The sequence below is a fragment of the Globicephala melas genome, chromosome 18 (assembly GCF_963455315.2).
Source record: "Globicephala melas chromosome 18, mGloMel1.2, whole genome shotgun sequence".
NCBI lineage: Eukaryota > Metazoa > Chordata > Mammalia > Artiodactyla > Delphinidae > Globicephala > Globicephala melas.
The window spans coordinates 11,445,837-11,464,865 of record NC_083331.1 but is presented as its reverse complement, the minus strand read 5'-3'; the positions used below and the strand labels follow the sequence as shown (position 1 = coordinate 11,464,865).

Sequence of the window (19,029 nt, the reverse complement as noted above, 5' to 3'; positions counted from 1 at the left end):
ATATTATTCAGTGTTAAAAAGAAATGAGCTGTCAAGCAATAAAAAGAGTCAGAGGGACCTTAAATGTGTATTACTAAGTGAAAGAAGCCAATCTGAAAAGGCTTCATACTATATGACATTATGGAAAAGGCAAAACTATGCAGACAGTAAAAAGATCAGTGATTGCCAGGGGTTGGAGGAGTAGGGGTGGGAAGGCATGAATAGGTAGAGCACAGAGGATTTTTAGGGCAGTGGAAATACTCTGTATGATATTATAATGGTGGATACATGTCATTATATATTTGTCCGAACCCACAGAATGTACAACACCAAGCCTGCATTATAATGTAAACTGCAGACTGAGTGATTATGATGCGTCAATGTAGGGTCATCAGTTATAACAAAGGTACTGCTCTGGTGAGGAATGTTGACAATGTAAGAGGCTATATATGGCGGGTGGGAAGGGCAGAGAATATATAGAAAATTTCTGTACCTTCACCTCGATTTTGCTGTGAATCTAAAGCTTCTCTAAAAAATAAAGTCTTAAAAAAAAAATAAACCATGAGGGATTCAGTAGATATTGCATTGAAACTGTACATCAATTTAGAGAATGTTACCATCTTAATGATGTCAAGCCTTCTAATCCATAAACATGTCCTTCCATTTATTTAAATATTCTTTAATTTTTTCAACGTTTTGCAGTTTTCAGTGTATATGTATTGTACCATCTCATTAAATGTATACCTAAGTATGCTATCGTAAGTGAAATTGTTTTCTTAACTTCCATTTTCAGATTGTCCACCGCTGGTGTATAGAAATGCAGCTGGTTTTTGTATATTATTTTTATGATGAAAGAGTGTTGGATTTTGTCAAATGTTTTGTTTATGTCTGTCAAAATGATTATGTGTTTTCTGTTCTTTATTCTATGGTTTATTACATAAATTGATTTTTATATGTTGAGCCAACCTTGCATTCTTAGAATAAATCCCACTTAGTCACGGTGTATAATTAAATATGTTTCTGGATTTGGTTTACTAATACTTTGTTAGGATTTTTGAACCTTTATTCATAAGTAATATTAGTCTGTGTTTTTTTCTTTTTTCAACTTGTGATATCTTTGGCTGGTTTTGGTACTGGAGTAATTCTGTGGCAGTCTTGCCAAAAATGCATAACTAACTTAATGATGAAATAACATCAGACATACCTAAATTGAGAATGACTACATAAAACAATTTGCCAGTACTCTTCAAAAGTGCGAAGGCCATGAAAGATCAAGGAAGCCAGAAAAATGTGGTCCACAGTAAACTGACATAACAACTAAATGCAACGTATAATGGTAGATTGGAAACTGTAACCCAGAAATGACATCAGTGGGACAATTATTGAAATCTGAAGTAGGCCTGTAGATTAGATAATAACATGGAATTGACAGTAAATTGACATAACAACTAAATGCAACGTACAATAGTAGATTGGAAACTAACCCAAAAATGACATCAGTGGGATAATCACTGAAATCTGAAGTAGGTATGTAGATTAGATAATAACATGGAATCAGTGTTATTTTTCTGATTTTGATAATTGCAGAGTTTATGGAAGATGTTAACATTTGGGGACTTCTTTGTACCATTTTCCCAACTTTTTTATGTGTGAAATTATTACAAAACGAAGAGTCAAAAATTATCAAAAAAAGTTTTTAAGCATATGTGTCTGTGGTGTCCTTGGTTCAATGAGAGAAAGAATGTATTTGAGAAGCTGGGAAGCATGAAAATCAAGGTCTGGGGTTTACTATTTCTGGCAACTACATGTGGCTGAGTGTTTCTGGAATACAACGTGTGGGGAAGGGGATGGGACCAATAGCAGTGTGGACATCCTGAAGGCTGTGGGGGGTTGTGGGAGGACTGGGCACTGGGAGACGAGGGGAGACTGGGGAGAGAAAGTGATACAAATGGAAAGAGTTACAAAGATTTGCTGTGAACTTGCAAAGAGAAATTTTGCCCAGGGATGTTATAGTCTCCTTAGTTTTTTTGTAGATTTTAAAAAAATCTAATATTGGAAAGGAAAATTAAAAGGCCAAGTTTTGTATCTAGAACAATAGCAATGCTCAGCCCCCAATTCAACCTCAGAGAATTGAAGCGTTTACGCTAGGGGAAAGAGTTAAAATGAAATGTGTATATATGTCAATAAATAGATAACTAATGAGAACCTACTGTTTAGCACAGGGAACTCTACTCAATGATCTGTGGTGACCTAAATGGGAAGGAGATCTAAAAAGAGTGGATATATGTATAACTGATTCACTTTGTTGTACAGCAGAAACATAACATTGCAAAGAAGCTATACTCCAATAAAAATTAATATAAAATTTAAAAGTGAAAATATAAAATAAGACAAAAAGACCAAAAAAAATGAAATGTGGGCTTTAAATGCATTACCACAGGGAGGGCTAAGATGGGGAATTTCTTCACCATGCTAATGAGATTGAACTAAAGGGTCTGAAGATCCAGTTTTTAGGAGCTGAAAGTCCTTTTATTGAGGATGGAGGAGCCTCACGCTGGCCTCCAGGAGAGACTTGAGAAAATTTCTGTCAAAGAAGAACTGAGGTAAACTAAGTCTGGGCTGCGGCAACTTCAAGGAAAACAATTTGACTAGAGAACTAAGAAGCCAAAGGGAATCAGAGCCTGTAACGGGATGGACTGGGCAGGGAGAAAGAGAAGGAGCAAGGGGGTGTCTCCCACACAGCCAGGTCCCTGGAGTTTCAGAGACCCTGGAGAAAAGGTTGAAACAAGCTTACATGCATTTAGCAGTATTTTAAAATATCTACGTCCAATAATTTTTTTTCCACCAGTAACATTTCAACCATATCTATTGGGTTGAACCATATGAAATTGACAAGTCAGCTGCAGCGAGTTGTCAGGGCGATTGGATGTTAATATAAGACTAGAAATGGTCCAGGTAGGACACAGAGGGATGCAGGCAAGAGACAGTGAGAGCCTGAACTGAGGCTGAATCTGCTTGGTGGGTGGAATCCCCAGAACCTGGCTCTTGATTGGCTGTTGAAAGCTGGGTAAATGGGAGGCAAAGGAAGAGGAGGTTCCAGAGCGAAAGACCAGTGTTACCAAATACTTCTGCCAGGAGACATGGAGACTGAAAGATGTCCAACAGATCTGTCAGTGGAGCTCTTGGAGACTGTTTTATTAGTTGCCTGTAGCTGCTGTAACAAATTGCCGCGAACTTGGTGCCTTAAAACAATACACATTTATTTTCTTAAAGTTCTGGAGGCCAGAGGTCTGAAATGAGTCTCACTGGGGTCAAGTCAGGGTATCAGAGGGCTGCGTCCTCTGGAGGCTCTAAGGGGAAAATCTCTGGGGCTGGGGGTGGGGAGCTGCTTCCTCCAGTTTCTAGAGGCTGCTGATGTTCCTTGGCTGGTGGTGAAATTGATCACTCTCATCTCGGCTTCCACCTTCACATTGCTTTTCCTTCTTCTGTGTCAAATTTTCCTCTGCCTTGCTCTTACCAGGACACATGCGATGACATCCAGGGTCCACCTAGATAATCCAGGATAAGCTCCCCATCCCAAGATCCTTAACTTAGTCACATCTGCAAAGTCCCTTTTGCCATGTGAGGTCACACCCACGGGTTCCAGGGATTAGGATGTGGATATCTTTGGGGGCTAACACTCAGCCTACTGCAGAGACCTTGGCAAGAATATTTCCCCGCAGGAGCTGGGGGTGTGGCAGCAGAATGCAGAGGGCTGACATGTGGCTGGGGCCCAGTCTGGATGGCTCATCTGAGACCTTGAGGGAGATGCCACACCCTGAGGATGGACTAAGGATCAGGAGTCTGCATGGGAGAGGGAGAATTAGCAGTCACAACAGGCAGAAGGGAGTAGGAAAGAGTGTGTGGTGAAGCTCAGCGTGCAAGGAGATTCCAGAAGGAAGAGTCAACGTCATCAGGCACCACAGAGAGGACAAGCGATGGACTGAAAAGAACCCACTGCCTTTGGTGGTCAGTGGTCGTGCATAAACTGCCAGGGCAGGGGAACAGCAGGGTGTAGCTCAGGGAAGTTCACTTACAGAGGCCCGCGTGGGAACACGAGGTGAGGACGTGGAGACAGGGACAGAGATTATTTCTGAGGAACTTGGCTAACATGAACATAGGAGCACAAAGCACAGTCAGGAGAAGGATGAAGGGCCCCAGGCTGTTAGGGATGGAGACAACCTTAAAGCCTGTGAGCAGGCAGCCCAGCCTTCAGCCTTCCAAGCAGCCAAAGATACTGATGGACAAGTTATGGTCCTGAAAACTTCCACCCTTACTGCTAAGACATTCTACTATCTTCCATGTTTAGATTCAAAAGGTCTGTAACCAGAGCATAAAATGACCATGAAAATTCTGAGGATTTTCAGGTCTTTGTGTGGTACCCTCTGCACAGCCCCGGATAATTAGGAAATGGAGCACTTACAAGCGTGGCTCCCAAAGACGGGATGCGGTTTCACCTCAAAAGGATGAAAACTCCCTTTTCTCCGGGCAAAGAAGTTAGTAAGTCAGGGAAGAGCTCTTTCGAGAATAAAAGCTCTCAGTGTGCCCCTATATGGGAAAAACACCTTTCTTTCTCCTTCCAAACGCCCTTCCCTTCTTTGAATTGGGGAGGGCATGGCAGATGTTTGAAAGATAATAGGATATTCAACTTCTCTCGTTAATCAGGAGAAATCACAATAATCTGATCTTGCCTTTCTGGGCTTAGTTTTCATTGTGCCTTTTAAAAACTGAAACAATTCTCGTTTTTTTAGTTTTACATTCCTTTCTCTTTCTTCTTCCCTGGGTTTGTTTATCTCTCCTGTTCTGGGAGAGCTTTTTCTTGGGTTGTGATGGTTTGCGTTGTACTTTCACCTCCTTCTGCTCCTTTGTTCTCTGCTCTCTTTATTCCAGCCCCTCCCACCCCACCCCCACTCACTTTCCTCTCTTACCGCTTTGATAGCGAGGAGCTGCTCCCTAAATACCTGAGACAGTCTTCTGAGCTAGAGTCCACGGCACTTCTGGGGAGACCCCTGGAGTCCCTGCCTTCATTGGGAAGGAAGCCCCAGGCCAGGCTTGCACCCAGCACGGACAGGGCGACAACCTCATCAGCCAGAGGCAGCAGAATGCCAGACACACATTTGGGTCTGTCTTTGGGAAAGAAAATGATACTTCTGCAGGCAGGTGGTACTATTTTGGGGAACATTTTTATGTGCAATTTAGAGTGCACATTCTACGCACAGCTCAGACAGAAATAATCAGTTTAATGTGTGTCTGCACCATCATATGGTCAAGCTTTAGGTGAGAGCAGATTTACACACCAAAATCAAAAGGAAATAGCAGGAGCCGTCTTCTGCTACATTCCTTGACGATAAATGGTCACGCGATGGAGAGCTGCCAACCCAACTCTCCGCTCCTTTTATTCCTTCCCAGAAAGTGCTTGAGTTTGAAAGAAAATTAGTTTCCAAGGTGCTTGAGTGCATCTGTTAAATACAGATTTTTATTAACAGGGGGCACATGTAAACAAAGTCTACATAAACAGAAAGACGCCTGGCAGCAAAGGAGAAGTATGCTCAGGGTCAGGGAGTTTTTCTTAAAATGAAGTGTAAGGAAGTTTACAGGAATTCTTGAGCCAACGTTTCAGTTCAAGAAGACATCCTGCTTCTCTGATGTGTGCTACAGAAGATGGTCAAACCGAAGAGCTTAATGTCCACGGCATTGGGCATTTGTCATTGTGTGTTTTCATTAAAGAAAATGGGGTTTTTCTCTGATGGGCTAGGATGTCAGAGGAGCCACAGTAAAAAAAACAAACAAAAAAACATACTAAGGTTCACAGCATATTTTTCAGAAAGTTCAACTTTCAAATGGAAGAACTGTACTGAGGATTATTTTTTAAGTAAAAACTCCACTGAAAGCGTCCACGTGTGAACACCTCAAGAAGCAGAAGGGTTTTAAGTCAAGCCACGATGCAGATCTACACCCAGGGTAATATTCAAAATATGTATGTGTCACCCTTTGGATCCCCGAAGCAATGAATCAGTGCAGACTCTGCAAAAAAAGCAGCTGTATTGAGTCTGCAAGTCACCTCGGCCACAGCCTTCAGGAGAGAAGAAACTTTGAGATTAAAGGGCAACATTTTCCCTCTGAAATGGAATAATTGTGATATGGGATTTGCTTTTTTTTTTCCTTCAAGTTTTGAAGAAAAACAATGTTCTTCCTGCTGTGATGAATTTATTCTGAGGTTTGAAAGGAAACCCGTGTCCCAAGAGAAGGACGGCCCTGAGTCAGGAGGGTGAAGGCTGGCCTTTCAGCACATGTGTTCCCGTTTATCCAGGGGCGGCACTCGGGTGTGAAGGGGGAAATACCCAGGGTGAAAAGATTCAAGGGGATCAAATTATTTTTCCATTTGTCTCAGAAAGAAAGAAAGAGAGGAAATAAAAGGGGGAAGGAAAATCATTTCATTATGTGGTGATCCAGTGTAACCTGGGGTAGCAGGCAAGTGGCAACTTTATTTTTCAGAGAAGCTCCCTCTCGGGTGTCCCGAGCCTCCCAGGGTGTGGGCTGGGACTGTGGAATTCAATCGCAGCAGGAGCACGAGAACAGGAGTTGCACGGATATCTGTCTACACTTGTCATCTCTCATGTGATCTCTGGGCTACAAGCCTTCCTCGCCCCACCTGGGTGGATGGGTTCGAGGGGAAACCAGAAAGAGAAAACTGTTCAATTGAACATTTACTACATGCTAGGCGTTTTACGCGCATGGTCTCCCTCACCATAAGTCTGCAAAACAGAGATTATTGTCCCAATTTTAGAGGTAAGCAAAAAGTTTCAAATATTTTTGTGGGCCTTGCTCAAAGTGCCACAGCTGGTGGTGGAGCGGGCCTGTCTGCTACCAGACTCAAGCTCGTTTTGGTTTGCTGCACTGCCTTCCTGCCAGGTGGCCCTCATACGTGAGGTGGAGGCTGAAAGGACCATTTAGCATCACAGGATAAAGGCCACAATGATTTCCCTCCACAGCTCACACCCTATTAAATAAGGGAAAGCAATAGACTGAGTGAATGTACTCAAAGGGCAGGAGTAAAAACAATACATTAGGACTCATTTGAGGAATAGGAAGTTTGCCTTCCAGTTACTGTGGGGTAAGGCAGAACAGGACCAGTCCTAGGGGCTCCCTAATTCACTGGATAAAAGACAGGAGGACAGTGATTCAGCGCCTGCTGGTGATTAGCTCAGGGAGGCCCCACTGGTTGGCTTGGCTGCACTCTAACACTTAACACTGGCTGATGATCAGTTGCTTTGCCAACATTTGAACACACCTGTGGAGTGAAAAGCCCCAGGCCCTGAAGCTTTTCAACCTGCCTGTCTGGCCTCGTCCCCTTTTCATGGGTGCAGTACCCTCATACAAGGAACTCAGCCCCATGCCCTCCAAAACCCCTTCCTCAGGCCTCCCGCTGAGCCAGGGGTGCTCTTGAGAGTCCTGTCAGCCCCATGACATTCCAGAATTCCTCAGGTGGGTCACAGACTGGGCTTCACCTTGACCTTGAGCACAGGCTCCCCATGGCTGTGGGAAGAGGGGGTGACAGAGCTCTCTTGAAGCCTAGGCCTCGGCAGTGTCTCGAAACATGGGTTTCCCACTTGCCTTTGAAGTTTAAATGTGGACCTGTTTTCTCCTGATAATAATAAGCAGGGCCAGGAGGGAGAAAGACAGAAGAGGGAGAGGAGGGAGGGCACTCAGCAGTCGTGTCAAAACAGAAAACCATCCAAACGCTGCTCGGAAGGGATGCTGACGTGGCTCCGTGGTTGCCAGTGGGAGTAACGGGGGCCTGGAGGCCTGGTCATGGGAGCAGACGTGCCCTGCAGGCCAGCTCCAGCCCCTGCCCGCTCTGGTCACCAAGGAGTGGACGGGGTGGATCTTGAAAAGAAATCAAGAGAGTCCCAAAATGTAACCACCGAGGGACAGAGGAAATGAGACCCTCGGTGCGGGCACCCAGGGCCTCTGGAGGAAGGAGACCTCTGCCAACCAGCCCGCTATGGTCAGGAGGTGTCCCAGACCTGCAACAAATGGCCACAAGCTATGGCCTTGTTTGGTCTAGAACCTTCTCCTCAAAATAGCAGAAATAAATGTTTGGAAAGAAAGGTGAAATGAATGACAGCTCGTGACCTGGCTTCACATGTGTCACAGCCAGCTGGCCCAGTAGCACCAGGGGCCCCCGCGGTCGGGTCAGGGGTGATCCCTGCAGTCTAGCCAGAGAAACAGACACAACAGCCCACCTCTGTTCAGAAACAGAGTCTCCCCAAAGGATAGCAGTGCGTGCCTGAGGCACCCCGGGCCCAGGGAGGTGGAGCTGCTCCCAGCCGCAGGAAGAGCAGGGGCTCCAGAATCCAGGACCCCAGCATCAGGGTGAAAGCCTTTCCTGAGAGCCCAAGGCTTCCTGGAGACTAGAGCTGGAAGGGGCTCTGGAGTCCAACTCTCTCTGTTCATTCATTAAAAACATGGCAGCTCAGAGGAAGAGGCCACCCTGAGCTCAAGACCTCCTGAATATTAGCCAGCAGTTCCCCATTCATGAAGATGGAAACAGAATCCCTGCCTTGGCAAACTGATGTACCAATTAAATGGGACAACATATGTAGCCACTTGAATAGTCCATCACCTTGCAATCCTTATTTGTCATTATGCAGATAAAAGCCAACTAGGAAGACCCATAAAGGTCACAGCCTTGCCCAGAGTCAGTCAGTGGAAGGCCTGCCAAGGTCAGAGGTAGGCAGCTCCCAAGACGGCCCCTATGATCCCCCTGTCTGGGATTCACACCCTGAGTAATCCCCTCACACACTGTTATCCATAGATACAAAGAAGTGACTTTATATCACTTCCAAGATGAGGTTACAAGCCTCTGTGGCTCAGAACAGAATGAGGGTTGCCAGGGGCTGGGGGTGGGGGAAAAGGGAGGTGTTTATCAAAGGGTACAAAGTTTCAGTCTGGCGAGATGAACGAATTCTGGAGAGCTATGTACAGCACGGCAACTACAGTTGACAATACTATATTGTACACTAGAAATTTGCTACGAGGGTAGATCTTAAGTGTTCTCGCCACACACGTACAAAAGGTGACTATGTGAGGTGGTGTCCATTAACTTGATTGTGGTGATCATTTCACAGTGTATACGTGTATCAAAACATCAGGTTGTATACCTTAGATATGTACAATTTTAATTCGTCAATTATACCACCCAAAAGCTAAAAACCCAAAACACTGTGGCTGCCATCTTAGGCTCTGTCTTGGGCAGCCAGACCCTTGTAGACCAAATATGCCAAATTTTCAATCCCCACACACGATTCCAGGAGCTGAGAACAGAAACACTTTGAACTGGGACTGTATTTGTTTCCTGGGGCTGCCATAACAAAGTACCCCGCACTGCATGGCGTAAACAATGAAAATGTATTGTCTCACAGTTCTGGAGGCCAGGAGTCTGAGATCAAAGCAACAATAGCAGGGTTGGTTCCTTCTGAGAGCTGTGAGGGAGAATCTGTGCCTGCCTCTCTCCCAGCTTCTGGTGCTCGGCCTGCAATTGTTGCCATTCCTTGGCTTAAAGAAACATCGCCCGGATCTCTGCCTGCATCTTCACATGTCGTTCTACCTGTGTGTGTCTATGTCCGAACTTCCCCTTTTTATAAGAACACCAGTCATGTTGGACTAGGACCAACCCCAATGACCTCATCTTAACTTGATTACCTCTGTAAAGACCCTATTTCCGGTTGGGAACAGTGGCGGAGGCCCGGGCTGGCTCCCTGCACTACCATGGCGCTCGGGAAGAGTCACCAGGACCCGTTTGCAACCTCCGTGGGCCAGCACATAGAAAATGCTACAGTTGCTGGACTTCAGACTGAACACTGGGGCCAGTTTATGCACATCTGTGACATAATTAACACTGTTCACGATGGCCAAAAGATGCAATAAAAGCTTTGAAGAAAAGGATTTCCAAAAACTACAATCATAAAGAAATCCAACTTACCTTGTCACTTATTGACATATGCATACAGAACTGTGGTCCAAGTTTCCAGTCTCTGATTGTGAAGAAGGAATTTGTTAAAGATAGTCTAGTTAAGCTGCTGAATCCCAGATATACCTTGCCAAGAGACATTCAGAATAGAATTCTGAATTTCATTAAGATGTGGTTGCAGGGTTTCCCAGGAGGTATGGATGTAAGTGAAGTGAAAGAAGTGTAAGGAAGATGTATCTCCTTAAGAAAGATGTTCAGTTTCCTCCATCAGATGCTGAAACAGCCAGACAAGAGACTGCTCAGATCTCACCGAATCCACCACCATCTGTTCCTACTGCACCAGCTCTTTCTTCTGTAGTTCCCAAGAACTCCAGTATTACACTGGTTCCAGAACAGACTGGAAAACTGCACAGTGAATTGGATATGGTGTAAATGAATGTGAGAGTGATGTCTGCCATACTGATGGAGAATATTGCTGGGTCTAAAAACCGTGAAGACAAAGAGCTTCTGCAGAAACTTTATAAGACGGGTCGGGAGATGTAAGAGAGGATCATGGACCTGCTCGTGGTGGTGGAGAATGAAGATGTCACTGTTGAACTAATTCAAGTGAATAAGGATTTTAGTAACACCACCCTTGGATATGAGAGGTTTACTCGAAACCAACAAAGGATTTTGGAGCAAAATAAGAACCAGGGGGAAGATGCCAATACTAGCAGTGAAACTTCTGCCCCATCCTCTGATCTCCTTGACCTAAGTCCCAGCCCTCCAACGCATAGGGAAACTCTGGGAGAATACAACACCCTGAATGCTCAGCTTTCAGACTTAAATTTCAGCTCTCCAAGTCCTGTTGTAACAAACAACTTGAAACCCAGTCTTCATCTACAGGTGGATTTGCTAGCCTCGGAAAATACAGAAACACCCGTTTGCCCAAAGGACCAGCCAAAACCTTGCCTCAGGTCATACATATGAGAGTTCTCTGGAATATTCAAATTCAGTATTACCACAGCCGGCTAGTCTACAGACCATTCCAGTGACACCAACAAAGCAGAGACCACCATCCTTGCCCAGCAATCAACCAGCGATGACAAAGAATGATTTCCAGCCATCCAGTTACTACGAGGTAATGGAGTTTGATCCATTAGCTCCTGCTGCCACCACAGAAGCTATTTATGAAGACACCGATGTATATCACTACAAAGGAGCTCAAAGTCACAGTGACTACTGAGGTGGAAGTAGATGACCAGCTCACTAGTGGCATTATGGGTGCCAATTCTCTAAAAGGTAGACCCTGTCGAGCTTTGAGACCCAGAAGTTAAGACATTCCAAAACATCAAAACCACGGTGGAACATTTTTCCTCTGTAGTAATGAAGTTCAAACAGAAGAGTAACTGTTCCAGAGTAACGTTTATGGTTCCTGACAGCAGCTGAAGCTTTATCTCAAAAGAACTTGGTTGTAACATATATTCACTTAAAACTTCAGCAGAAGAAAAATTCATGGTATTGAGGCCAACCAGGTTAAGTGTAGCACCTTATGTTTCACAGGCCTTCCTACATTTAGAAATCATCACAAGAGCTGGGATAAGAGTAGATGAAGACTGTTTCATTACAAAATGATTGTTAATAGATGAAAGCATGAATGTGAAAAACTATTATTCAGGAAGAATACTGAGTGTCTTCATTTAACTAAAGTTGAAAGTAGAAGTCAATTTGCACTTCTTTATAAATAATACTGTTGTTTAGAATTATGAATTGTAAAAGCCTTGATGATTGTAGTTTAATTATATTTCAGGTACCCTCATCTTGACCTCCATTGAGGTCAATGGATTTTACATTGGTTGCCTTTAAATATAATTCTTTATAATACTAAATGCTCTTTGTTTTTCTTTTTTGGAAGAAAGACTTCTGGAAAACATTCAGAATAAATTGTACTTTGGTTTGTCATAAATTACAATGACAAATAAATTACCATTAAAACAAAAACAAAAAAAAATACCCTATTTCCAAATAAAGTCACTTGCTGAGGTACGGGGGTTAGGACTCCAACATATTTGGGGGGGGGGGCATAATTTAATCCTTAACAGGGATGTTGCAGATTACTGGGATAAGTTGAAGGAAGTCTTTTAGAATCTCCCAGAAGTGATTACAGTGTCCAGATGGCTCTTACAATGTGCCCTGGGCAGTTAAGGAGGCAGAAACTAAGCAATTCCCCTGGTGTTAAAGTGAGAAGCCACATGATTCTTTCCATGTTGGTACTGGCAAGAAAACAACCCCCTTTTAATGGGTGCTGTGGGTGTGGTTTTCTTCAGCACCCAGTTAGTTTGCTGGGGATGTCCTAACAAAGTATCACAGACTGCGCGACTTAAACAACAGAAACTTATTTCTCACAGTTCTGGAGGCTGGAAGTCCAAGATCAAGGTGCCAGCAGGGCTGGTTTCTCCTGACACCTCTCTCAGCTTGCAGATGGCTCTCTTCCCTCCGTGTCCTCACATGGTCTTTTCGGCTGTGAGCACACACCCCTGGCTCTATTCTTATAAGGACGCCGTCCAATCAGGTTAGGACCCACCCTAACAGCCTCGTTTTAACTCAATCACTGTTAAAGACCTTGCCCTGTTAAAGACCTTATCTCCAGACCTTGCCCTGTTAAAGACCTTATCTCCAAATATGGTTACATTCTCGGATACTGGGGGTTGGTTCTGCCCCGGGGACACTAGGGGGAGACTCCCTCCTGGATGGACGTGTCTTTAGTCCAGACCATCCAGAATGTCTCCTGACCTTTTATAGTCCCGTGCCAGCACCCCGCCTTTCGGTGTGTGGGGTTCCCTGCCTGGCAGGTTCCTGCATCCGTTGCCAGGTCTGGAGGGAGGGCTCTGAGAAGGCTGTTCTTTCTCTGCTATCAGGGTGGAGCAGGCTCGGGCCCCTTGGGCCAAGCAAAGAGTACTTCTGTTTTGACTCTTCGTTTTCTCACATTTTCCCTTTAAACACAGCCTGTCTTATATCTCCCTTTCTTATTTTCGTTTCTAACCCCCTCTGTTCCTCTTCAATGTAATTTTAAAGTGAAAACACATGGTCGCAAACCGGCGTCTCCCCATTTACTCAGCTGCACCTACTTATTCAATTTAAACTGGAAGGCTAGTTTACAAACTTTCAAAAATAAGTCCTGGGCCAACGTGGAGAACTGTATAAACACAGGTCTAATTTCATTTCTACTTGTTTCTTCTTTTTTTTGTCTCTCTCTTGCAAATGACCTTCCTAGTATAAAAGCCAAAACACATGCATGCACACACACATACACACTTTTTCTTTCTGGAAGTTTCTCCTTGATTTCTAATTCTGTAACAAAATAAACAGGTCTTGAACAGAAATTGAAAGTTTTTAAGAGACAGTTTCCAGCAAACTGTCAATTAACATTAGTGACATCATTCAACACAATATCCAGTTTAAAGGGCTTCAGGACAGAGTGTTTGATTGTTAGAAAAATGACTAACTGAGTAAGTGAATTCTGCTTTTTCTCCATGAAAGACACATACATACTAGTTTGTCTAACTGTTAATCCTAATCCTTTTTCACTTTTGGAAGGAAAGGAAGACAGCTTTGGAAAATAGGGCAAAGGACATAATTTTTGGCAGTAGAGCTGTTCATATTTTGGTACAAGGGAACCAAAATGAGAAAATTAACCCTGAAAAACTCTGGAAATCGACTCAAGTTGCTTTTTCCTAAAATGACCCATACTGTAGCCATATAAGTTCCTTATTTGACCCTACCCAGTCACATTATTTTGATTGTGAGCACACAGAATGACCAAAAAGTCCTATTGAACTATAATGTATTAGTTTTCTTCCATTTGTAGGGCTTAGGACTATACATTTTCACATATCTTATGTGACCCTCACAAAAACCCTGTTAAGGAACTTGCCCAAGATCACTACAGCAGATAAGCTGTAGACGATTCAAAGCCATGTCTTGTGAAGGCGAAAGCAATGCTTCTTCCTCTCAACTGGGAGGTATATACAAGTCTGGGGTTTTGTCATATGCTTGAATGTCACAAATGACCTTCCACACAGCAATAGTCTTGTTTTGGACTGAATTGTATCTTCCTCAAATTCATATGTTGAAGCCCTAATCCCAATGTGACTGTATTTGGAGATGGGGACTTTAAGGAGGCATTTAAGGATAAATGAGGTCATAAGGGTGGGCCCTAATCAGGTAGGACTGGTGTCCTTATAGGAATAAGAAGAGATGCCAGAAATCCATCCCCCACCCCCTCCCCCCAGCACGCAGAGAGAAAAGGCCATGTGAGGACACAGCAAGAGGGCGGTTGTCTACAAGCCAGGAAGAAAGAAAACAACCCTAACCCTGATGTTAGACTTCTAGCTTCCTGAACTGTGAAAAAATTAATTTCTGTTGTTTACGCCCCTCAGTCTGGGGTATTCTGTTATGGCAGCCTGAGCTGATTAATACAGTTCTGTTGGAGACTCCTGCCTGGGGGATACTTCCCTAGTTTTACCCCATCTAGGGAACCGGATGCTTGTCCTTCATGGTGCCATAAATTCCTGTCTGTACAGAGGCCTCTATGACAAAATGTGGAGAATTTCTTGAACTTAAGACTTAGGTAAGAAATGAAAGATTAGATGGCTGGACCCACACTTGGAAATGAAAACCATAGTCACATAACGTAAAAACCACTACTAATAAGGCAGTGGAATTATAAAATTAGCCTCTATTTCTTGCTTGATTTAAAAAATGGGTCGAAACCCTTCACCAGGTGTGACTTAGGGTGTTACTCTGATGAGACATAAGTTCTGCCACCTTCACCCTCGTGTAAGTCCCCCTGCTTTTGTCCCAGTCCAGCCCATATCGCAATGGCAGGTTTGTATGTCAGGATGTTTTTTCATGCATGAGAATTCAGTCCATAGTTGTGTAATTGTTAGGGTTCATTTTCAGAATGCCATCTTATAAACATTATTTCTAAGGAGATTTCCTCCTTGCTGTATTTTCTGCTGAACATTTAAAATTGGCTAGTCATTGTTTCCGTCTCAGTCAGCCGGACGATTCTCTGTTCTGGCCTGTTGATAGTCTGCTCTACCTCACTAGCTCTTCAGCATGAGAGCAGTTCCTGACTGGGGTCCATCAGAAAACAGATCCCCTATTTGAGCCAAAACCCTCCCTGTGTGATGTCATTTCACATCCCTCCAACTGCAGGCATTCAGGGGTGCTTTTATCAGCACTTTCCTTTCCCTGGTCCTAAAAGCACTTCCCTCTGTGTACATGAGTCTCAGTCCTCCAGTTCTTGGTTTGGTAACAACCAGAAACAAAAACAAGTCTGAGCAGGTTGGAGGTAACAACAAATACAACATCCAAGAAGCTTCTCCTGAGTTTACTACAACTAATTTTTTTTTTTTTTTTTTTGCCTAAGCATAACTTACAATGTACAACAGATGGTAAAGGGAAACCTGGAGTTTGAGTTTCTTCAGCTAATAAACAAGATGGCATTAGGGGTATAGTGGGCTGTGGTACGTTTTAGTAATGGATGTTGTGGAAGGAGAGATTCCCTGCTGACAATCCTGAAGGCTGACTGATCCAGGACAACTGTCCAGTCTGGGACCTGGTCACTTTCCCCATCTGATCAACTGCCTAAAACTGAACAAAGTCCCAAGAAAAGAAATTTTGTATTTAAACTGTTTACTGGCTCGCTTTCTTTTTCTTTTTTTGGAAACTGGGGATTGGCAAATGACCTTAGAGTAGTAGCATTTTTCATAAAATATAGCTCTCTGGATTCATGACTCAGTTTTGTTTTTTTGGGGCCTGTAGTGACCTCCCTTAGGTTTTTGTCGACTCCAATATTTTTAGATGTTTTGTAGCGGCATGGTTTTTGAATAGTTAAACCTCCATATTGCCAAAAAAGAGTCGAAATGGTTTGCTCTGATTTTTGCCCAAATTTTTACTTCTGTTTACTCCTTCAATTATGTGCCTTTCCTTATAAGCTCAAAATATAATCGTTTACTCAATTTTCTCAAAGGGTTACCCCAATATCCATATGCCAATACCTCACATGCCTTTTCATTTACTTCAATAGCTCCCACTCTAAACCTGTGCCAGTTTTCTCCTTAGAACTTCAGGTCTGGATTTCTCATCACAGTATGTAAGGAACAACTGGATCTCATTCCCAGACATGGAGAAGTTCCACACCGCCTTTTACCTTATGTAGAAAATCTGAGGAGGATAATGCAACAACTTTGCATTTCTCCTTGGCCTGTCTATGGATCAAACATTAATGCTCTTATAAAATCTGCATTCTACTTACAAAAATCAATGTAAACACTCATGATCCTCTTACTTTGTAGATAGATATTTGAGGTTCTGTGAAATAGGGATTTTCTTTTTCTTTCTATGTCCCTCATTTTCAGTTCATAAATAGATGATCTGGTCTCACATTTAGATGAACTGGTTGGAGCCCCTTTGTCAAATTAAGTAGGAAGATGGTATTCTTCTATTAATTAATTGTGACGGTTTTGATATTGAGGTCCCTCCCGTAAGAAACAGATACTCTCTAAGGAAAACTGGGGCTCCTGGTACCAATGGAATTGTTCATTTTATCCAGTACTAGTTTGTTCTGCTTCCAGGGTCAGAGCCAGGGGTATGGTTGTAGGTTTCAATGAAGTAGATTTTTTTTTTTTGTAAGAAGAAGAGCGAAACATTTCAGATCTGTCCAACCACGGGGCAAGCTCCCTCGGAAAGCTCTGTGCTTGCCATCCCCCCACAGGACCAGGTAGGAGGCTCCTGTCGGGAGGCCCATGAAGTCCATGCTAGTGACGAGGAGGAAAATGCACTTTCATAACCAGAAAGACAAGGCTTGTTTCCACCTTCATTACAACCTATTAGTGAAATTTAAGAGGAAACCAACAACTCACCACCCAACACAGGCACCTGCAGGCTCCAATATTCATTTCTGAGTCCCTAAAGGAAACCCATATGTTCAGATTTGGGGGACACAGCAGAGACTCTGCTGCCTGAATCCCACGTGCCCTGGGATGCTCCTGAAGTTATGAGGGCCGAGTTGGGCACCATGTAGTATCCGCTTTCAGAACTGCCCAACTGAGCCACCTCTTCTGACTCTCTGTGCACCTGCTAAGAGCCACGTGCTTCCTGAGGAGCCCCTGGCTTTGCCTGCACACGCCCTCTGTGAGACCATGACACCCAAGGGGTAGCAATTCCCCAGGAGTGGGAGGTCACTGCCTCTCCTTCCTCACATCCTCTTCTCAGCTAAAACCCCCATCTTTCAGGTCTCAGCTTCCTGTCACCACCTCTTGCAGGCAGCCTATCCCAGTGCCAGCCCTGGACAGGGGTCCCCCTCTGCTCCTTGCACTGTGCCCGCAACTGTACTGAAGTGGTGATCACAAGACCAGCTGGCTTTGGGATTCTGGCTTCCCGTATGCTATTGAAAACAGGGTTGCGGTATTTCTGTTGGTATAATACTGATTTTTCAGAATTCAATCTGAAGTCATATTCATTTATACCTTGATATGCACTTACGTAAAATAGAGACATACTGTCTTTAGGTCTCAAGTTGAACAAAAGTGCAGGTGTTTATGTTTAGAAAGTGCTCTGATCACCTCCCCTCTTGGTTTCAAACCCTTCCCAGAAGATCTCCCTTTAATTCCCGTCATTTTAGTTTTTTCATGTCTCCTCAAAGCAGTTTTGGGCTCCAATCTACTTCAATAGACTACAGAATCACGTAGAATAAGGGTGGGGTGGAAAGACACAGTTAAGCAAACAGGAGAAGGATGTGGTGAGGGGATCAGGAGAGAGAGGATGGTGGGGGGAAGGGAAAGAGAAGGGGGAAAGGGGGAGGGGGAAGGAGAGGAAAGGGAGCAAAGAGGGGGAAGTTCCCAGACCCAGTTCCCAGCCCTTCAGCTGGAGCCAGACACTGCCCTTCTCCCAGAGGGGGTCCCTTCTCTCCCCTCCCCTCTCTACTCCACCCCTGTCTGTTTTCCTTCTGAACTGAAACCAGTTCCTTCGGGCCTGATCTCTCTTGCCCGGGACAATTATATCAGCCTGGACCTTCTTTCCTGATCCTCCTACGTGAAGAAAGCAGCTGAAAGGACTGAGGAGCCTCAGCTGGGCCCTACACCGCTCTTAGCAAGAACAGAGACTGGGGACTAGTTTGGAATATAGTTATTTAACTATAGGTGCAACCGTTTGGATATAGCTTATTTAAAAATAAAATATGAGCATCAACACAGCCTTTTCAGGACCCCACGCTGCAGCACCATGGAATTAGAGACCTGGATTGCCATCTTCCTGCATTCCTCACAACTGTCATGTTTGGGACCGCAGTGGGGAGTGGCCCCTGAGTCTCCCCACTGCACTGTCACTCCTGTTCCGAACCCAGGGCCTTGCACAGAACTTGGCTACTACAGAAAAAGTCAACTAAAAACTGCACTTGTGTGTGCTATAAAACCATTGCTCCTTTGATTCCTCGGTGTCCCACATATAAAGAGGAATTAATTCCAAGTTTATTGTGAGGAAAGCTTTGTGTGTGGCCTTTGACAAGATCACTGGCCTCTCAGGCCCCTTCTGTGAACAATAGGAATGATGATGTCCACCTGATGTGGCTGTTCTGAGGATAAGAAACAGTGCGTTTCAGTCACAAAACAACATGGGCACCCAGTGGGCACTCAACGGGGCTGGTAGCCATCAGTCACTGTAGGTGCTCTGCTTCCCTCTTTTGTTTTTGGCTGGCGCTGCCTGAAACTCCAGAGGAATTTGAAGTTCAATCACAGCAGCTGTGATCATCATTTTGGTTAGCATAGTTGCTTCTTTTCCTACTTCCTACTGTTCTCTATTTTTAAATCCCTGCGTATGGACATGTGCTTTGTGAATGTTATAATTCTCACCCTCGGCCAGTCATTTCAACTACTCCATCTCCGTGAGGACGGCAAAGGTCTCCCATTTTCTCACATAAAACAAAAAGCAAGAATGACAAACCAGCACACAAACAAAACCCTGCAACACCCACGATGCTCTCGGTGAGAACCTGC

At 44.1% G+C, this 19,029-nt stretch overlaps 1 pseudogene; it reads left to right on the top strand.

The window, feature by feature from the left end:
• The first annotated feature begins 9,789 nt into the window (after positions 1–9,789).
• On the top strand, positions 9,790–11,216 carry LOC115866711 (TOM1-like protein 1 pseudogene; annotated as a pseudogene).
• Positions 11,217–19,029: the final 7,813 nt, after the last annotated feature.